The sequence below is a fragment of the Macaca nemestrina genome, chromosome 19 (genome assembly GCF_043159975.1).
Source record: "Macaca nemestrina isolate mMacNem1 chromosome 19, mMacNem.hap1, whole genome shotgun sequence".
Lineage (NCBI taxonomy): Eukaryota > Metazoa > Chordata > Mammalia > Primates > Cercopithecidae > Macaca > Macaca nemestrina.
The window spans coordinates 49,624,955-49,645,963 of NC_092143.1; the positions used below are offsets into that span (position 1 = coordinate 49,624,955).

At 40.5% G+C, this 21,009-nt stretch overlaps 1 protein-coding gene across 7 annotated transcripts in view; it reads right to left on the bottom strand.

Moving 5' to 3' along the window:
* Window positions 1-21,009, bottom strand: part of LOC105499299 (phosphatidylinositol 3-kinase catalytic subunit type 3) — a 563,324-nt gene that overhangs the window by 170,564 nt on the left and 371,751 nt on the right. For 6 of the 7 annotated variants that reach the window (XR_011616923.1, XR_011616919.1, XR_011616914.1 and 3 more), the window contains one exon: window positions 1,025-20,589. The exons of the other annotated variant lie outside the window; for it this stretch is intronic. The gene's annotated coding sequence lies outside the window, so the exon portion shown is untranslated. Of the gene's footprint in view, window positions 1-1,024; window positions 20,590-21,009 lie in introns of those variants that run through there. 7 annotated transcript variants of the gene reach the window in all.

Sequence of the window (21,009 nt, forward strand, 5' to 3'; positions counted from 1 at the left end):
GCCTCATCATCAGACTCGTGACAGGGGTGCTCCATTTACTCAGCTCTCCATGCTCAACCCCTAGTGGGAGGGAGCACATGAGCGAGTGAATGTTGGATCTGGCCAGGGTCTCTCTGTCTTGGTGCTGGCAGGGGCAAGCTCTATACGGGGCCCATGGCCAGACCAGGCACCAGTGAGATAGTGCAGTAACCAGCAAGCCACTCTAGGCGCCAGCAGGAGCAAGCTCCAAGGGGCAGTGCCCAGGTGTCTGTGTAGGGGGGTATGTGTGACCCCAAGGCCCCACAGGGTGTATTACAACGATTCTTTAGTTCCACCTTCCACAGACAGCTGTGTGTTAACAGCTCAGTTGGCCCCTTGCCTTGTCACATGGTGCAGCTGTCCACCAGCGAGGGCAAAGGGCCATTATGACAGCCTTTTTATGAGTACCTGCACTCGGTGGGCCCCGAGTTCTTGTCCAGCGTCCAAGAAGAATCAGGTCCTGCTGCCACTTGAAGGATGGTGAAGGTGAAGAATTTTACTGAGAGATGGGAATGGCTCTCAGCAGAGAGGGGAGCTGGAAAGAGTATGGGTCCAGCTGGTAGTCTTCCCTGAAGTCCAGTAGTCTTCTCTCCAAAGTCAAGCCATCTCTCCTCTACCAACTGAGCCTGGGGTCTTTATAGGCACAAGATGGGGGTGGGGCAAGCCAGAGGTGGTTTTGGAAAAGGCAACATTAAATTGGTAAAAAAGACATTATTCAGAAAGAACCAACCAGGAGAAAGTGGGCAAACAGGGATAGAGGTTCACACTTTTGGGTGCAGGTCTCAAGCTACTTTGACTTGAAGGTGAGGTTTCACTAGGGACCTGCCCCTGTCTGCCTAGAATTTCTCTGCCTCCTGCCTCTATCAATACTAGGCAGAGAAGACAGAGAGTTTTCTTTGCATAGGGCTAACTGGTTGTATGTAAGTCCTGAGTGTTAGAAGACAATTTCTTGCTTTCATGGACTTTACCAATTTTCTTTTATTCATATATCTTTGACTGATATTCCTTCTTTTTCTTTTTTTTTTGAGACGGAGTCTAGCTCTGTCGCCCAGGCTGGAGTGCAGTGGCCAGATCTCAGCTCACTGCAAGCTCCGCCTCCCGGGTTCACGCCATTCTCCTGCCTCAGCCTCCCGAGTAGCTGGGACTACAGGCGCCCGCCACCTCGCCCAGCTAGTTTTTTGTATTTTTTAGTAGAGACGGGGTTTCACCGGGTTAGCCAGGATGATCTCGATCTCCTGACCTCATGATCCGCCCGTCTCGGCCTCCCAAAGTGCTGGGATTACAGGCTTGAGCCACCGCGCCCGGCCTATTCCTCCTTTTTCAAATTCAGGTAGTAGCCCATTAAAGATTCTTACTCAGTATTGTTCAATATTCTGATTAAGTTAAATATTTTATTCTTGGAGGTTATTATTTTAAAATGCCATATGATATCCCTGGAATGAGGTCTGAAGGTCTAAAATTAGGACACCAGAAGAATTAACTGGGCTGGGTATGGTGGCTCATGCCTGTAATCCCAGCATTTTGGGAGGCCGAGGTGGGCAGATCACCTGAGGTTGGGAGTTTGAGACCAGCTTGATCAACATGGAGAAACCCCGTCTCTACTAAAAATACAAAATTAGCTGGGCATGGTGGCATATGCCTATAATCCCAGCTACTCGCGAGGCTGAGGTAGGAAAATCACCTGAACCCAGGAGGTGGAGGTTGAGGTGAGCCGAGATCGCACCATTGCACACTAGCCTGGGCAACAAGAGTGAAACTTTGTCTCAAAAAAAAAAAAAGTATTAACTGAAATGACACAGTATTTGGATTTTACCAAATTACTGAATGTCAAAATATAATAGGTCTATGTCCGCATTGGTACTATTTTGAACTCATTTCATATTTTTATCATAAGTTTGTCCCTTTATTAGACAAACCAAATCCATTTTGCTTCTCAGATTACTGATTTTGTGTTAATGGATGAAGCTGGTGATTTGGGTTGGCTCTGTGGATAACAGCCTCCAAATAACAAAATTGTTCCTTCTGTTGCAACAGTCTAGAGAAAAATTTTCTGTTGGGTTAAAAGACCCACTCCTGACTGGAAATGTTCTCTTACCCAAACTTAAGGAGTATTTTTAATTTTCTTATTCTTGCGGGGAGGGATAGCATTAGGAGATATACCTAATGTAAATGACGAGTTAATGGGTGCAGCACACCAACATGGCACATGTATACATATGTAACGAACCTGCATGTTGTGCACATGTACCCTAGAACTTAAAGTGTAATTTTTTAAAAAAATTTCTTATTCATTAATACTAGCATAACAGTAATAGAAACAACTAACACAGGCCTTCAGACAGAGAAGCTACATCCTTAATTATTATGAAATACAGATTTGTTATCTGCTTAATAAAAGAACAACAACGCTATCTTGAATCCCTTTTGAAGGAAGGTTAGTAACTAAACAAAAACTCTACCTACTTTACAGTAGTATGGCAACATGACTAAAGGGTCTAGCTGTGGGGCTAAGTATCCAAAATAGGGTACTTCACTGTGTAAGCATGGGCAAGTTACTTCAACTTACTAACCCTCAGTTTTTCTTTCTGGATAGTAGAGATACAAATCATACCTATTTCATATGGTTTTAGAATTCAAATAAACTCATGTATATAAAATGACCATGAAATTTATTATACTTTATAAAAGCTCAAAAAAAATGACAAATTATACTATTGTTATCATTATCGTTATTATAAACTGGTATATGTTATAGCATGTAGAAAAAAGACGGAAACACTATATCTAAATGGTCAATGTGAATATTAAACAATGGCATTATTAAAGGCTATCAGTGCTAGCTCCTAATATGGAAGGTATTGAGAAGAATGTATCATTCTACGGCTGGGAAAACACCAAAGCAAAATTTGGAAGCCATGAAGTAGCTTGGAGGTGGATGCTAAGAGAGAAAATCTTCTTGACTGTTACGTATGAAATGCATTGGAGACAAATGAAATAATAAAAAGTCACACTGAGAAACACAATAAAATGATACTTTATCCAAATGGCACAAATACTGCTTACATAATTTATTGCTTTTTAATGTTTAGGTATAATTGTATTGAGATGTAATACAGCATCAAGGTAAGGAAGTGCCCAAATTTGTGAAGATTGCCTTGAATTCAGGATATACTATTGTAAAATCAAGTTTAGCCTAAAGTTGCTTCATTTCATATTTTACGTTCAGCCTAAAGATTCCTCTGTACATAGTAACCCTAACTAAATGTGCAAGCAGATTAACTTACCCTTGTGCCAATCACCAAGCTTTCGACAATTAAAGGTGGCCAACTGTTCAAATTGTGTTCAAATAAGGCAAATGCCAAGCTGTACCAATCTGGCTGTTTCTGCACTTCACTTCCATTATGTCACTTTCTCTTTTCTGTCCATAAACCTTCTACCACATGGATGCGCTGGAGTCTCCCTGAGCTTACACTGGCTTGGGAGGCTCCTTGATTCAGGCAAATTGTCTTTGCCCAATTAAACTCTATTACCTTTAATTTATCTAAGGTTTCCTTTTAACACTATCACAGAAGGGAAGATGGGTGAAGTGTCTTGACTGGGTGAATTACAAGGCACACAAATCCTGTTCCAGAAAGTCCCATGCGGATTCAGACAAAGCAAAGCAATGATCTAAATGTGCTTGGAAAAGGCTTGGAAATTTCAACTTTTTAAAAAACATAACACTTTAATGTTTAATTTTGTTTATTATTTACCTGTACCTGGAAAAATTGCCCTATTGTCCCCAACACCACCAGTACCACCACAGTTATCATTGTCAAGGTCCTATTGGTTTTTGAAAATCAAAGCCTCAAACGAGTCCTGTGCTGCTAATAGTTTGACTTCTGTTTTAATTTACACCACATCAACAAAATAGAAACCATATGATCATCTCAACAGATGTCAGAAGAAGTATTTGGCCATTAACTCTTGGAAAGATCATTTGAGAGCAATTGTGGGAATAAGAAGGGAATGCATTGAGGAATGAAAGAAAAAGTTAATTTAACTATGGGGTAAAGTAGGTGCTAAAGTCTTGAGTGGAAAGGCCCAGAAGTCTGGAACCCAGTCCTGAAGAGATTTTGTGGAACAGATTTGGTAGTCTGAGAAGTGCTTGAAAAAGTAGACTAAAGAGAGAGCATGTATAAGGGACATGTTTTAAATGCCCAAGGAAGGGATCAAACTAAGGAGAACTTGCTACCTAGCTTTGTCATTTTCATGTAAGTGGTAACTAGTGCCTCTACCCAGAGCCTCCATCAGTCAGCCAAGACTCACACTTCAGTCTGAGTGACAACGCCTGCTCTGACCTGGAATTGTTTCTTTCTACCTCATTTGACCTCCTAATTAGGATGTTTTCCCACAAGGCCTTAAAGTTGCATGTAAGACTGTTGGATAAATACAATTAAAACAAAATCTTCCCTCAACCCAGAAAACCTCTCCATAAGATAGTAGAGAAAGAAAACAGTTTTATTATTGAATAAGCATTAAACCAGAATGTGATACACATCACAAGCAATCTGCTAAGAGATTGCAAAGACAGAAAGAAATCTAACCCTTTTATAAAGCCAACCGGATAAAACTCATTATCTACACGCTCTCTAAATAGACAATAATTAGTCCTCAAGTAAGAGGATTTGACAGTGCCATTTATTACATATAGTTTATCCTAAATTTACCTGTTAATTGGGGTGACCATCTGTGTTAGTTAATTGGTTTTATACAAAGGAAAAATAAACTTTCCATATCTTTTTGACAGAAGGTAGTTTTGCAGCTTGGAGCCAGGCACCCACTGAAGTTAGGCTCCTACCCTCCCACAGAAATCGGGATACAGGGGTACTGTCTCCCTTGACATTTCCATTTCAAAAAGAGGGCCCCCAGGTTCTTGAAAAAGACATTCCTAGGTCATAACGCCGGCAGGCCCTTATTTAATGCCTAAGAAACTGAACATACATTTTAAAGAGATAGAGAAAGAATTTACAAGTTTTCTATAGTAAATCACCTAACAAAGGGAGGCAGAGAGAAGTCTCCTCCCTTATATTTGACAAGGAGAATTGAGCCTCTTATTTTGTATTCCTATTTATTCTTACAAACCACAGGGACCCCTGCATCTGGATGCAATGGTAGAGAGGAGTTTCTACGCTGGTACTCATGGTTGGAGTGAGTGATCATGGTTCTCCTCTAGTTGCAAAAGCAGCACAGGTGGTAGCCATTCCAGTGATGAGAACCATGCTTAGCCTGTAATATTTGGTTAATAAAATCTTGAAAAAAAAATAACAAAAAGAAGATAACCTGACATGCGGCTTAAATAAAACTACACCTGTATAATGCATTTTAATGACCAATGCCATTTTTGTGAGTCATTAAGGAAATCATAAGTGATTATTTCTCCCTCTTGCTGGCTAACCTGCCTCTTTCTTACCTGGTAGGTTCTCAAATACAACTTTTCTGCCTGTACTGGATTCAGAGACATTTTCTTTCTTTTTTTTTTTTTTTTTTTACCAGTACATAGGAATTATAACTCTATTCCCACAGTACATAGTTATGCAAATCAAATAATACCAAGGATGGGGCAGTGCTTACAAACATAAAGTGAAGGATTACCATTCCTGGAAATGAAATGGACAATGAAAATTCAAAGAATGGTCACTCCAAAAGACACACATTAAGCTTTCAAATGCATTTCGCAGACATATACTTAAGCTGAACATTGGAAGAGGTGCTATTCCCTGAGAATTTTGATTGACTGGTCTTGTAAGACACAGTCTGGAAGGCGAATGCAGTAGCTTTTCCTATTGTAATGCATCTCATTTTTCCTCATGGATAATACATAAAACAGCAACAATTGTTTATATCTTGGTGACTGTCCTTGAAAAGCTTAGGGTTTATTATCTTTCATAAGTGCTTATGACCAGCAAAAAAAAAGAAAATACCTCACCTCACATCCTGTTGTGGGAGCTCTGGTTAGAGTCCAAATCATCTATATCTTAAGATAAAGCGAAATTATTCTCATATCATTCTCTCTCAACCTGGAATTCAAATATCTGATTTAATTTTGTTCTTGCATAACTTGGCTCTTATAATCAAGTCACAAACCTGATCTGTGGAATTTATTAGAGAAACAAAGCAACTTCCAGGATATATTCCAGAATTTGCAAATAAAATCCTACCTCCACATAATCCCTGCTTCTGTCTAAGATTCTCAGTAATTAAATATATATTTAGAATGGTGAGCCTAAAGCTTTGAAAGGTCTTCAAATTTTAAATCAGGTTGTCAATGATTTTTAACAGAATTTTAGTCATACATTAATTCCATTGTACTCTATTTATCTGGAAAATAATCATCTGTGTGATACATATAATGTTTATAGTGTGATAATTGCTAATTAAGCAAAATATTCAGTTTATTCAAATATTTTTCCTAAACAAATTCCTGAAAATATAAAAGTTTATTTTTTACTATTTATTGTTTTTTACTATATCAACAAAATATATAGCTGATTGGTAAAGGAGTGAAGAGAATTTTTCCTCTCCCTCTGAAAATTCAACTCTGTTGAAAGAAACTGACAATAGAAACATTAACAGGCTAAAAAGGCATACAAATATATTAATGTACATGAGCCCAGGAACCATAAAAAATATGAGACTCAAAGAAGGGTCAGATAGCTGAGGTTTAAATGTACTCTCTTCATAGGTGAGGGGGAAATGGGAGTATGTAGACAATTTTCAGGGATAGTAAATGATTTTTTAGTAGAGTTTAATGGGCCCAAAATACAGACAATAATTTATAAATGGTTCCTTTGGAAACTGAATGGGACTGGCAAGTTATAGGAAGTTGAGGGGTGGAAGTGCCCTGTGAAAAAATGTTGCCTTATTATGTAGATAAAGTCTCTTAGGTAATCTCTGGAAGATGCCCTTAGAAGAATAGATGAAAAATCTGACTGGGTGTGTTGAGGATTTTTAGTATCTTCTTTTCTTTTGTGATTAATATTTCCTGTTTTTGCAATGGGATTCTGTGGGAACCAGGTTTAGGGCAATGGCGCTTCTTTTAGAAAGAAGTTTCCTCAGTCAGAAAAGGAAGTTCCAGACAGAGTACCTTCGTGAGTTTGAGAGACGACAAACAAGAGAAGGATAGAAAGTTTTTAGTTCTGAGGCAGCCCCTAACATCCCCATTTATTTTCATTCAAAGTGCTCAGCATGCCAAAACACCACACTTTCCAGTGTTGTTTTCTGAGCCCTAATATTGGCTAGGCTTTTCATTCAAACTGATATCTGGGCATCATATGGTTAGATAAGAAAAGGTCCCTGGAACCCATACACCAATAAATACTGTTGTGTATACAAGTACAATCAATTGGTTTGACTTAGTCAGAAGTTGTAAAAATGCCTATACATTAGCCACTAGGAAAAATGTAAATATTTTTTCTATTGATTCATTACACCAAATGTTGACCAAGCTGAATACCATATTGTCACCCAGTATGTTTACATAAAAACAATAAAAAAGATTATATATATATATATATTTTTTTTCTAGGTATAAGCCAGTGATAAAGAGTATGTAAGGTAGTTTGTAAACATACCAGCAGCAATCCACCTTCCAGCAGATGGTGAATACAGAACTGTGCTTAGCTCTATTTTAATAATAAACTCTTTGAACATAACAAGGCGAAAAGAGTAGTTGGCTGTTGCCAAAGATGAAAGGACGAAGTCTGTATTCAAAGTTGGCCTACCAAGGTCTCCAAGAGTGTTTCTGCATGAATGGCTTTCTGGATTCCCATTGGATTTTATCCCACAGACAAATTATAATGTTTCACATGGTCCATCACATTCTGAAGATTAATGCACAGACAACGACCTGGGGAAAAAGTCCTCTTATGACAAATGTCCTTTCCAACCTGTGTTTCATACAGGAAGAAAAAATAATAAAACTAAGTATATTCCCCTGAATATTACATTCAGTCTCTTGCTAACATAAAAATGCTTAGAAGATAGATAAATTTGCCTTATTTCAAGAAAGGTTCCTCCAATGAGAGAATGGAATCCCTGTTTAGGATTGTCTTTAAATACATTAATCTGACACAAGTTATCAACTGTGCCACTTCCATGTGTTGGGGTTCAGAAACTAATACCCTCCAAAAATGGCATGTTGACATGCTCAACTGAAAAAGAAGCCTCAAGGTCTCTCTGTTCTCCACTCCCTAACCCCTGACCCCAGCTCCCACTATCTCTTAATCCTGTCTCTCCCAAAGGACAAGATGAAATTGTTACCTGAAGTTCCCTTATCTGCCTAACATCTGGACCTGCCAAAGAAGAAAACAATTATCTCTGGTCCCTTCCCTGAGTTTTCAGTAACTGAACTCATATTGCAGGAAGAAAGGCTAACGTCTGTCAACAGACTTTTGTCAAAAGCCATTGTCTGCTCTGCAGGCTCAACAGATTTTGTCCCAGGCCAATGTATGTTCTTCAAGCCCTTTGAATTATCCTAAAAATTATTTACCACCCTGTAAAATTATCCACACTTCCCCGTCTCCCTTTCCCCTTAGAAGTAAATTATACAAGTATCTGTGCCCTATTGGGAGATGGAGCAATCGCTCTGCAATTTCCACTCATGCATACTAATACATTTGTACGTCATTTCTCCTATTAATCTACTCTTTATCAGTTGATTTTTCAGCAAACCTTTAGACGACAAAGGGAAGGTTTTCCTTTGGCCCCTACACGTATTTACTCTTGATGCTCAACCTAAATGTGAACTTGAACAGATTTGCAAAGTCAAATGTCAGCAGGACAATGATGGAGAAATCTCTGTAATGTGCATGGGGAGAGAACTGGGAATGCTACAGTCACAGATGTTGGCAGCAACTCAAAATCAGGTAATACTGGTAGGTTACAGAGAACAGGCAGGACACACCCCTATCCTGCAGCTATTCTTTTCTCTTAAATAAATAAATAAATAAAAATAAAAAACATCTTTTACAAGAATGTGCAGGACATCTATTAAAGTATAAGAAGCCCAGGACAGAAAACATGGAAAGAATATCCAGTTACCTTCAGGAGCTTAACATTCCTCACTGGCAAAATTCTAAGGCTGGCTGTTAAACAAGTAGATTTTAAAGGCAATCATTGGGAACCACCCTAAATTAAATAAGAAAAATCAGGCAAACTCACCATAACAGAAGGAAAAATACTGTAGAACAGCAGCGTGTTCTTTTATTTTTAAATTTATTTTTAAATCCCAACTCAGGGATGAGGTGCAGTTGCTCACGTCTGTAATTCCACCAACTTGGCAGGCCGAGGTAGGCTGATCACTTGAGCCCAGAAGTTGACCAGCCTAGGCAACACGGCAAAACCCCATCCCTACAAAGAATACAAAAATTAGCTGGACATGGTTGTGCACACCTGTAGTCCAAGCTCCTCAGGAGGCTGAGGTGGGAGAATCACCTGAGCCTGGGAGTTCGAGGCTGCAGTGAGCCGTGATTGTGCCACTGCCCTTCAGCCTGAGCAATGGAGTGAGACAGTGCCTTAAAAAAAAAGAAAAAAGAAAAGAATCCTAACTTAGCCTCAAAATAGCTGTCCAAACTTGAGCAAGTTATTTAGCATCGCTGAGACTTTTTTTTTTTTTTTTTTTAAATGAGGTTGATGTAGTAACTGTGGTTGTATTCAGGATTAATATTACAATGAGCTAATGATTCTAACGCAGGGTTTGGCACGCTGTTTCCTCTCCCTGTGTGGGATAATTGCTATTAATATGCAAAATAGTTGAAAAAAGGAGACTCTGAAGTTAGGAATACTTATGAAGGAGTTCAAAGAAAACTTGAATTGTTGGGGACTCATTAACATTTATATAAAATCATTCAGAGTCCCAGAAAGAAAAAAAAAGCGTGACTCATGCTGTTATACCTTCTTCACAGAGAGGCTATTTATACACAAAGATTCTCTTAACCCAGATATCACATGAGTTAGGGCTGATGTTTGCCTTTGCCTGCTTCCAACCTACAACCATTACCTAATACACTGACCTGAACTGTGAACCCACTAATTAAAATGCCACTAAAATGTCATTACTGAATAATCTTTCTAGCTCTAAAATCTAAATAATTGGGAAAATATAAAAGAAATAATAAAAAAGAATTGATAAATATTAAGCCACAAGTGGAGAGTCTAGGGTTAATGGGTTTTGTTGGTGTTTTCCCCTATAAAAATAATCCATATTACTAAGATGGTTCTGTGGGATCTGTTTTCCAAAAAGGTATCAAAGTTAAAAAATTTATAGAAGTAGCTTGACTGTATGTATGTTATCATCCTTGAAAAATGCTCAGTTCAAAAAATCATGAGCTTTTGGTGGCTTGCTTTTAAATCCAGTTTTATCCACTGATGATAGTTTCTTCTGTTTTAAAATAGATGAGAGTGCTTTGGTGATCATGGTTACACAGTATAAACATTGAGGCCACACGCTGTCACCTGCTGTCATTCAGGAGTTCATTTGTTCACAGTTCACCTACTTTGAAACATCTGATTGTCTCAATTACCAGCAAACAGTGATTTCCTGAACATGGATGTTCTTCTATTAACTTCTAAAGGAAGTAGTTTGCTAAGAAGCTCCACCGCATATATCAATCATAAGAAGCCAGATCGCTTTTCAAAGGCATTCCTGCAGTGAGAACTCATTCAAGTGTCAAAGCACGGTTCTAATTGTAAAGTTAATATTTGACCCTGGTAGGCTTGAAACATCCAAGGTTTAAATTTGATTCCCCAGATCCTACTAAAATGTAGAAGTCTAGAATGTTTCATGAATTGTAGAGGGTGCCCTAGATGGGAGGTGATATATAACATGATAGGGGAGCCTCAAACAAGTCAGAGGATAATCTGGAAAAAAAATCAATGACTCTTTCTGGGGTGGAGATTGAAGTATTGATTAGGCAGAAAGTGGCTGATGGTAAAAAGTAGAATTACCCTATCCCTCCACCCCAAAGATGACAAGAAAGATTTGTGTCCTCAGAGTAAATGAACAAAGGAGACAAACTACCCGTGGCAGAGAAAGGTAAAGTCATATCAACAGGTTGCAGCCTTGCTGTGGGTAATCTCTGGAGGTTTCTCATCTTAGCGACGTGAGAAATCATGATGCAGATGACCTAAGTCACACTTGCTTGAGGAAGGAGGGTATTCTGAGTAAGCTAGGAATAGAGAGGCACCTGCAAAAAGAAATAAGTTCCCACCAAGAGGCTGGCTAATATGGTTTGGCTCTATGTCCCCACCCAAATCTCATCACAAATTGTAATACCCCCACGTCAAGGGAGGAGCCTGGTGAGAGGTTATTAGATTACGGAAGTAGTTCCCCCACGATGTTCTTGTGAAACTGAGGGAGTTCTCACGAGATCTGATTTGTTTTAAAAATGGCCATTTCCCCTGTACTCCCTCTCTCTCCTGCTCCCTTGTAAGATGTGCCTTGATTCCCCTTTGCCTTCCACCATGATTGTAAGCTTCCTGATGCCTCCCCAACCATATGGAACTGGGGGTCAGTTCTTTGGTTTATAAATTACCCAGTTAGCATCATTATAGCATGTGAAAATGGACTAATATAGAGAATTGGTACTGGCAGAGAGAGGCACTGCTATAAGGATAACCTGAAAATGTGGAAGCAACATTGGAACTGGACAACAGGCAGAGGTTTGAACAGTTTGGAGGGCTCAGAAAAAGACAGGAAGATGGGCGAAAGTAGGGAACTTCCTAGAGAATTGCATGGTTTTGACCAAAATGTCGATAGTGATATGGACAATGAAGTCCAGGCTGAGGTGGCCCCAGATGGAGATGAGGAATCTACTGGGAACTGGAGCAAAGGTCACTCTTGCTAGGCTTTAGCAAAGAGAATGATGACATTTTGCCCCTGCCCTAGAGATCTGTGGGACTTTGAACTTGAGAGAGTCTGGCAGAAGAAATTTCTAAGCAGCAAAGCATTCAAGAGGTGACCTAGCTTTTCTTGAAAGCATACAACTATATGTGCTCACAAAGAGATGTTTTGAATTTGGAACTTATGTTTAAAGGGGAGGAAGAGCATAAAAGTTTGGAAAATTCACAGCCTGAACATGTGATAGAAAACAAAAACTCACTGTCTGCACAGCAACTCAAGGTGGCTGAATACATTTCAATAAGTAAAGAGGAGCTGAATGTTAATCAACAAGACAATGGGGATAGTGTCTTCAGGGCATTTCAGAGATCTTCAAGGCAGCCCCTCCTATCACTGGCTCAGAGGTCTAGGAGGGAAAAATGGTTTAATGGGCCAAGCCAGGGCCCTGATGCTCTGTGCACCCTTTGGACATGGAGCTTGGTGTTCCAGCCACTCCAGTTTCAGCCCTGGCTAAAAGGAGCCAAGGTACAGCTTAGCCCATGGCTTCAGTGGGTGCAAGTCCCAGGCCTTGGTGGCTTCTATGTGGTGTTGGGCCTTCAGGTATGCAGAAAACAAGAGTTGAGCTTTGAGAGCCTCTGCCTAGATTTCAGAGGGTATATGGAAATGTATAGATGTCCAGGCAGAAGTCTGCTTTGGGGTCAGAGTCCTCCTAGAGAGCCTCTACTAGGGCAATGCAAAAGGGAAATGTGGGGTTGGAGTCCCCACAAAGAGTCCCCACTGAGGCACTGCCTAGTGGAGATGCGAGAAGAGGGCCCTGCAGAAAGGTAGATCTACCGATAGCTAGCATGATGCACCTGGAAAAGCCATAGGCACTTAACACAAGCCTGTGAAAACAGCCATAGGGGCTGTACCCTGCAGAGTCACAGGCACACAGCCGCCCAAGGCTGTGGGAATCCACCCCCTGCATCAGTGTGTCCTTGATGTGAGACATGGAGTCAAAGGAGATTTTGGAGCTTTAAGATTTGATGACTGCCTGGCCAGGTTTAGGACATGCATAAGGCCTATGGCCCTCTTTTTTTTGGCCAATTTCTCCCATTTGAAATGGGAACATTTACCTAATGTCTGTACCTTCATTCTGTCTTGAAAGTAACTAACTTGTTTTTTTTTTTTATTTTTTTATTTTTTTATTTTACAGGCTCATAGGCAGAAGGCCCTTGCCTTATTTCAGATGAGACTTTGGACTTGGACTTTTGGGATAATGCTGGAATGAGTTAAGAGTTTGAGGGACTCTTGGGAAGGCATGATTGGTTTTGAAATGTGAGGACATGAGATCTGGGAGGGACCAGAGTTAGAATGGCATGGTTTGGCTGTGTCTCCACCCAAATATCATCACAAATTGTATTCCTCTTGTGTCAAGGGAGGGACCTCGTAAAAGGTAAATGGATCATGGGGGCGGATCTCTTATGCTGTTCTCATGATAGTAAGGGAGTTCTCACAAGATCCGACTGTTTTAAAAGTGGCAGTTTCCCCTGTGCTCCCTCTATCTCCTACTGCCATCTAAGACATGCCATGCCTCCCCTTTGCCTTCCATCATGATCGTAAGTTTCCTGATGCCTCCCCAGCCATGCAGAACTGTGAGTCAATTAAACTTCTTTTGTTTATAAATTACCCAGTCTCAGGTAGTATCTTTACAGCTGTGTGAGAACAGACTAACACACTGGCCCTTAGTTCAAGGGCAAGAAGTAAGCTATGCCTGCCTCCACTTAAGCCTGTCTTCACTCAGGTCTGCCTCATGTCATAGAAAAGCATCTGTGCCCATGATCAGAAAGAAGACCCTCTGTTTCATATTTCTCAACAACTGCTCAGCCCATATGGCCACTTTCTGCCATCTTCTTTACCTCTTAGTACTACTTGTAGTATCCTAGCCAGCCAGGCTGCTTCATGCTTCTGCATCTTAAGTCACAGTAGTGTCCCCAGCTCTACCACTCCGGTGTATCTTTGCTTCCCATCTTCCCTGGGAAAATGTTGATTTACTTTTTAAGCCTCCTCTCAGGCATTATCTCCAGAAAGCCTTTACTGACATCACCCTAGCCCCACACACTGAAGCTGAACAAAATGCCCCTTCTCTGTGCATTCTTATCATGGCCACATTACTTTTGTTATGTGTAATTCCTTTAAACCATGGACTCTTTGAAGGCAGGCAGGCAGGGGCTGTGCAATATTATCTCATACATCCTTTCTCTGACATGTGAAAATGTAATTAAATTAAATGATCTGTTACCTGTACCTCCTTTAGTGGTACCTGTCTGGTGGCCAGAGAAGCATCTGTCTCACATACAAGTGGGATCTGAACTGTTTTAATTAACAGGATAGTCTCCAAAGGCAAATTTTGTGTAAACTTGAATCAAGGGGCTCCTGAGAAAAACAGATGATTTTCCTCAATTAGAGACTGAAATCTATGCAGATGGAGCCAGAAGATTAAAACTGTCATGGCACTGGAGCTATAAAACATGAAAAGAAATGGGAGTGAAATGATGGGTTCAAGAATCCAAATTAGAATGCAGGAAGTAAGTAATCATCCTAGAACAAAAAAGAAAAGAAAAAAAAAATTAAAACCTTGAAAACCAGGATGGAGAAGAAGACCAAAATCGAATGTTCAGTGATTAGGAATATGAAAACCTAAATTGGCAAGTCCACATAGTCACTCAGTTTAAGTCAAGGCCCCTCAAGGATCCTTTAGGAAACATTCTAACAAGAGAATCACCTTACTTCCTACTGTTTTTGATATAAACCTAAATGGACTGAGCCCTAGGCTCAAGAATAAAACATATATATACACACACATTCATATATACTTACATACATTTCTTCAGGGAAAAAAAAGACTGAAAAACTTAACCCACCCTTAAAAAAGAGACTGGATTAAGTCAACCAGTCAACCAGTATGTTGGATAATAACTACCAGGAACCACAAATGTTGTTAGCACTGATACCAGTTGTAGACCAGAAACGGGATTTTACAACTACTGATGGCCCACAAAATGCACATCACTGATAAAGCTTGTGTTATTGCTTGCATGAAAACCGGGATATAATTCCTAGCTCCTTCTATAAGAGAAGGAATTATTAAGGTGACACATTCCCCATGCATAGTGAGGGTGTTTAAGAGTTCTAGGCAGCCTGAAAATACAACCTCCACTACTCAGATCTAGCTCATGCATTCCTCAAAGCTACCCAGTGAGGAAGGTATTACCCTCCAAAATTTACAGATGACAAAAGTGAGGCAAAATGGGACCATAACTTTCTCAAGATTATAGGGCTAGTAAATGGCCAATAAGATTGGAATCCAATTCTTTGTACTTCAAACTTCATAATTTTCCATGTAATGTGTGCCGTCTCCCATGAGGACAACCTGGAGGCTGCCTGAAAAGTGATCATAGACAGGAGAAATCAGAGAGTCTCAGAAAAAGTCTTAGGAGAGCCAGAGACCCAAGCCTTCACCTACCTCAAATACAGTTCTTACAGCATCATGTCAGTCCTCAGTTACCCAGCACTTTGTGGATGCCTGGTCACTGGGCATTCAGTAAGCCCTTCTCCCACTTCCTCCCACATTTCCTATGCATTTTTTCCTTTCCACAACTTGGGATAGACATTTAAAAATGCAGAAGGATGAAATGCTATTTTTTTCCCCTCTACAGCAGGGGAGTGGGAGGGCTGTGTGGATTAACATCCTCTGTCAATTTTTTCAAAATATAAAGCTTCCTTTATCTTCCTTGCCCAAGATTCTGAAGGCCCCTTTCTCCCTGCCTAATTAACCACGAATCAACATAATTTATTTACATACATATGTTGTCTGCCTGTTTTCTTGCTTGTCTTTTCATCAGTTTTCAGTTATGAAAACCTGCACTGACGGTTGGGCAATGTGATTTCTGGTCCTGTCTGTAACCTCTGGGAGGTTACTTTCCTTCTCTGTCTCAGGCTCCTCAATAAGAAGAGCAGAGCGGGGCTGGGCGCAGTGGCTCATGCCTGTAATCCCAGCACTTTAGGAGGCTGAGGTGGGCGGATCACGAGGTCAGGAGTTTGACACCAGCCTGGCCAATGTGGCAAAACCCCATCTCTACTAAAAAATACAAAAATTAACTGGGCGTGGTGGCGTGCACCTGTAGTCTCAGCTACTCGGGAGGCTGAGGCAGGAGAATCGCTGGAACCCGGGAGGCAGAAGTTGCAGTGAGCCCAGATCACACCACTACACTTCAGAGTGACAGAGCCAGACTTCATCTCAAAAAAAAAAAAAAAAAAAAAAGTTGAGGGGCTGGGGAAGGGTTCTGACCTCTACTGACTCTTCTATCTTCACATTCTATCATTTCTTTCCTGTCCTGGGTAATTCACAGAGCCACTGAGAGGAACACATGAGATAATAGAGCTGAAAGAGCCATGAATAATATAGAGCATCTGAGGACTATAGCATTATTTAAACCTGCAGCTAGTCCATTTGTTTTTAAGGTCCCATAGCATCGTGTGCCCAGCCAAGAACGCGCTTGCCTCCAGCATTGTGTTGATGAAGATAAATAATTTGAAAGAAGAGAGTACAAGCAAGGGAGAGAGGGTACGTTTGGAAGAGCCTTGTGATTTGAACTCTTCTTTTATTCCAGTTTTCCAGAGATGATAACTGGGCTTTTGGCTCCAACAGGAGCATTCCATGTTGTTGAGAGATTCGCATTGAAATTTCAATGACAGGAGAAAAATTTGCTCATGTCTTTCTTTTCAAGCAGCTCATTCCATGTCCGTCCCACACACTAGCACTGCGTAGAGAAGGATAGGAGCAAGCAGATAAGTCATTTTACCAACAGTGACAATGTAGGACCTCGTTTTAATTTAATCATCAGGATAGACAGGATTTTTGCCTCGTAACAAATCACCAGGCCCTTTTGCTGGTGCTGCTTTTACACCAGATTGAGCCCCATCATTCTTCATGCTGCATTACATCCACACCTTCATCGGGAGGAAACCCAATTTGCTTTGCATTGTTTGCACATCTTGCAGTGATACTAGGCAGTTATTTTCTGAGGCAAACTCCCAGTAAATATTTGGGAGTGATGGTGTCATGTCTCAATTATGGATTCCATTTGAGCAAGGCTGACATTTCTGAAACTCAGAAAAACTACTAAACCTTTTCTAAGGAAACAAATTATTTTAAACAATAAATATTCCTGTATTAAAGCATTTACACCCCCAAATGTAGTTAAGTATTTCTTTTCTTGCTCACCCTATTAAAAAGGCATAAAGTAGGACTTGTGGTTCTCTGAAAAATTCATATATGCTGGGATAGTTTTGAACAAAATTTGTGAATTAAGAAGAGATAGACTGTTTTCACCAGGGGTGACTTTCTTTTCCTTGCTTTTCTGGATCCTCCTACTCCCATCTTCCTCTTCCAGTACTTTGCAGGAACAAGCCTCAGGCTGTGAACAGATCCAACTATATTGTGAATAGAAGAGTCTCTCATTCATGCACATTTGAAGAGAAGACCCTCAAAGAGAGGCAAGTGCTTAGATCAAAGGAGTCAATACCTAAGGTGTGTTTTCAGGAGTCACATGGCAGAAAACTTTCGTAGGCTAATGGGATGTCTCAGTGATACCAGTGGGCAGGTATCACTACCTGGGTATCACTTGGAGGTCCCCAAACACTAGTGGGACCTCAACCCCAGCTGCTGTCCAGGCTCTTGAGACCACTGCAAGAATGTATTCAAGGACCAATGGAAATACAATGAAAGTATAGAGATTTATTGCAAAGGGAAAAGTACATACTCAGTAAAGGGAGTGTGGGCATACTCAAGAGACAGTCACGCCCAAGGGCCTTTGGAGCTGCTACCTTTATGGGTTTCTTTTACCAAGGGGTAGAATATTCATGAAAATTCCTTGAAGAAGGTGGAGGTTTCCTGGAACTGTGGTGCCACCCATTTTTACACCAAATATGGATGTTCCTGGAACTGTCATGGTACTGGGGTGTGTGTGATTTAGTATGTTAATGAACATATAATGAGATCCTAGGTGAAACCTAGGTCAAATCCAGTGCCATATTAGGTTCAGTCAGTCTTACCCAGCTAGGTCCACACCTCAATGCAGCCTCGAACTCCCAAACTTAAGTCATCCTCCCACCTCAGCATCCTGAGTATCTGGGACTACAGGTACATGCCCACTACACCCGGTTTTGTATTTTTGGTAGAGATGGGGTTTTGCATTGTTGTCCCGGCTAGTCTCAAATTTCTGAGCTCCAATGAACTGCCTGCCTCAGTTTCCCAGTGCTGGGATTACAGGCATAAACCACTGCACCCAGTTGGAATTCTCCATTCTCCTGCAAACACCTTGTATTATTACTGTTCCACCAGTGCCTTTAACATTTTTCTTGATCAGCAGCCATTTTCCTTTTAATCAGGATCCCCATGTCACATCCAATCGTAACAAGAATTGGACAAAATTTGGGGGCTCTTGGTTTTGGGGGACCTGTGATTTAACTAGAGGCACAATAGCAGCAAAGATCTCTGGGCCTTGCACTGTGCCACATGCATCACGTATTTTTCCTCCTTAGACTCCACAGCAATCAGGTAAAGTAGAAATTGTGCTTTTTCTCCCATTATTATCTTGGATTAAGTTACCTGCCCAAGGTTATCCAGTTAGTAAGAGGAAAAAAAGTTTAAATTCAGATTTAGATGCCAAAATGTTTTTTCTTCTCCACTATACTGCAGGCCCCCCTATGCACAGCATCTTGTCAGTGCTACACAATTTGCCATTAATTGCCCCCTTTATTGCTTCATGATGTTAGACTTCCCTCTCAAGAAATTTTCAAACTCCTTTGAAGACAAGGACACGTTTTTCTCTCTTTCCTGTCAATGTACGGTAGATGCTGATATGGCAAAAGAACATTCATGACTAAGCATGGAGAGGAATGTAATAGGAATGTCATTACTATGGATTGTGTTGGGAAGGAATAAATAATGCAGGAGCCAAGTAAAGGAAGCTTAAGAAAACAACCATCAAATGTGAGGTTTAATAGAGTTATGAAGGACAGAAAATACATGTATTGGTGAGAAAAAAGGAGGACCTTAGGGGCACAGAATGGCCCCCAGAACCACAGAGGAGGAGGAGGAGGTGTCTGCAGGGGTTACCATGGTCATGAGCATCACAGAGACATAGCACTGTCAGGGCTGATGGGGTCTGGTTGAGTTTGATGCCAGCACTAAAGAAAATGAGTCACATGATAATTACAGTAAAACATCACAATGTCTTTATTTGAGTAGATCACAATAATTTGTCCAAAACAGGATGTTTCTTGGCAAATTTTTCTATCAACTGGTTTGAAGGAACTCAGAGAACATCTGCTAACTAGGCATAATGAGTTCTTATACCTTACAGAATGTCACCATGAAGAACAAATGGCATCAGCTGCCACCAGGCCGTAGCATGCTACTTTACAAAATGATGTGTTGTTATTAAGTGGCAAGGGATATGGATTTCTCAGTGTGTTTCTTACTTGCTCAGTTGCTTTGGTTACAACAACAACAACGCGTATGTTAAATACGCAGAGTAGATACAGAGGGTTTATCTTTGGGTTCTCAATAATGTGGGACTTGCTCATTGCCCTGGCAAATGACCAAATCCCCTGAGACCCACCTTGATTCTGTTCTAGCTTTTTCCTTTTCTTTCTTTTTCTTGCCGAAACACTTAAAATGTGAGAAATCGCCTCATTTGGAGTTGAGATGGCCATGTGCTTGAAGGGTGTGGTCTGGAAATCAGACAAACTGAGCTGGGTCCCAGCTTTACAACTGATCACCAAGTCACCCTGCAGGTCATTCCATCAATCTGGTCTTCAGTTTCTCCCTCTGTGAAGGGAGAGGGTTGCCCTAAATCATTTCTAAGATGTTTTTGGTCACTAGAATTAAATTATTTTCTTGAGTTTTAAAGAACAGTTTTTAAAAATTCAAGGTACATTTATTTAGTGCCTAACATGTGTCAGGCATTGTTCTAAACCCTAGGAATACTTTGATTTAAAACAAAGACCCTTCCCTCCAGGAGCTTAACTTCTAATGGATGGAGAAAGACAGTACAAAAGAAAATAAGTAAATACGTATCAAGTTAGATTGTAGAAAGTACTGTGAAGATAAATTAAGCAGAATAAAAGGAATCTGGTATGGAATTCTGGAAGTAGCGATGGGATAGGAAGCAGAATCCTTCTTTATTTGGGGTAGTCAGTAAAGTCCTTGCTGGTAAAGTCATTTCACCTCAGAGAGGAGAACAAGATAGGAGGTATATTACACAGATATCTAGGCGGAGTACTCTAGGTAGAAAGAATAAGTACAAAGTCTCTGAGGCAGAAGTGGGCTTGAAATGTACTAGCAATCTGCCCCCACATGCCTTGGAATGGACAGCATCCAGAGGCTAATCTGGAAGCTGCCATATTCCTTGACTTGCCTTCTGCTCCTGCTATTGGGTCAATACAGACAGGAACCTGTTGTGGTAGCATTGTGATATTCTGGGAAAATGCCTGCCTTCGAGTATAAAGAAAGTCCACAGTCACCCCTCTGAAACTGATGCACTAAAGAAGAGAAATGTTTCAAGAGTTCATATGAGTTCCAAGTTTCCTTTGAGCAAGGTGACTTTCTTCTTTAAAAATAGTAAACATTTTGAATTTTTTTCCCCCTGAAAAAGGCAAAATTGAAATAGGCAGTTACATTTGGGAAGAAGCTAAAAGCAAAGTGTGCTCTGTGAAGGTGGGAGCAAGTGGTCTTCTGCCGAAGTGTCTGCCATGAAGACAGCATTTGTAATGACAGCCGTGAAATCACCTTGTAGACACTTAATAGCTTAATAAGAGTTTTAATGGGTCTATTCGAAAATGAGAAACCCCACTGTATAAAATGGGACCATAAAATGTTATGCTGCTGTGCTGTGGCCTCAAACAAATTGCAAATAGATCTCATGCAGCATCCTATAATATCAACTGCTGAGTTTAGGTGGCTATAGGATTTTGGCTATACTTGTCTCCAAAAATACTTAGGAAAGACTTCAGATGCCTTCAGAGAAGTCCTACAGAGACTGGTGGCTGACCCTGTGGGGAATCCT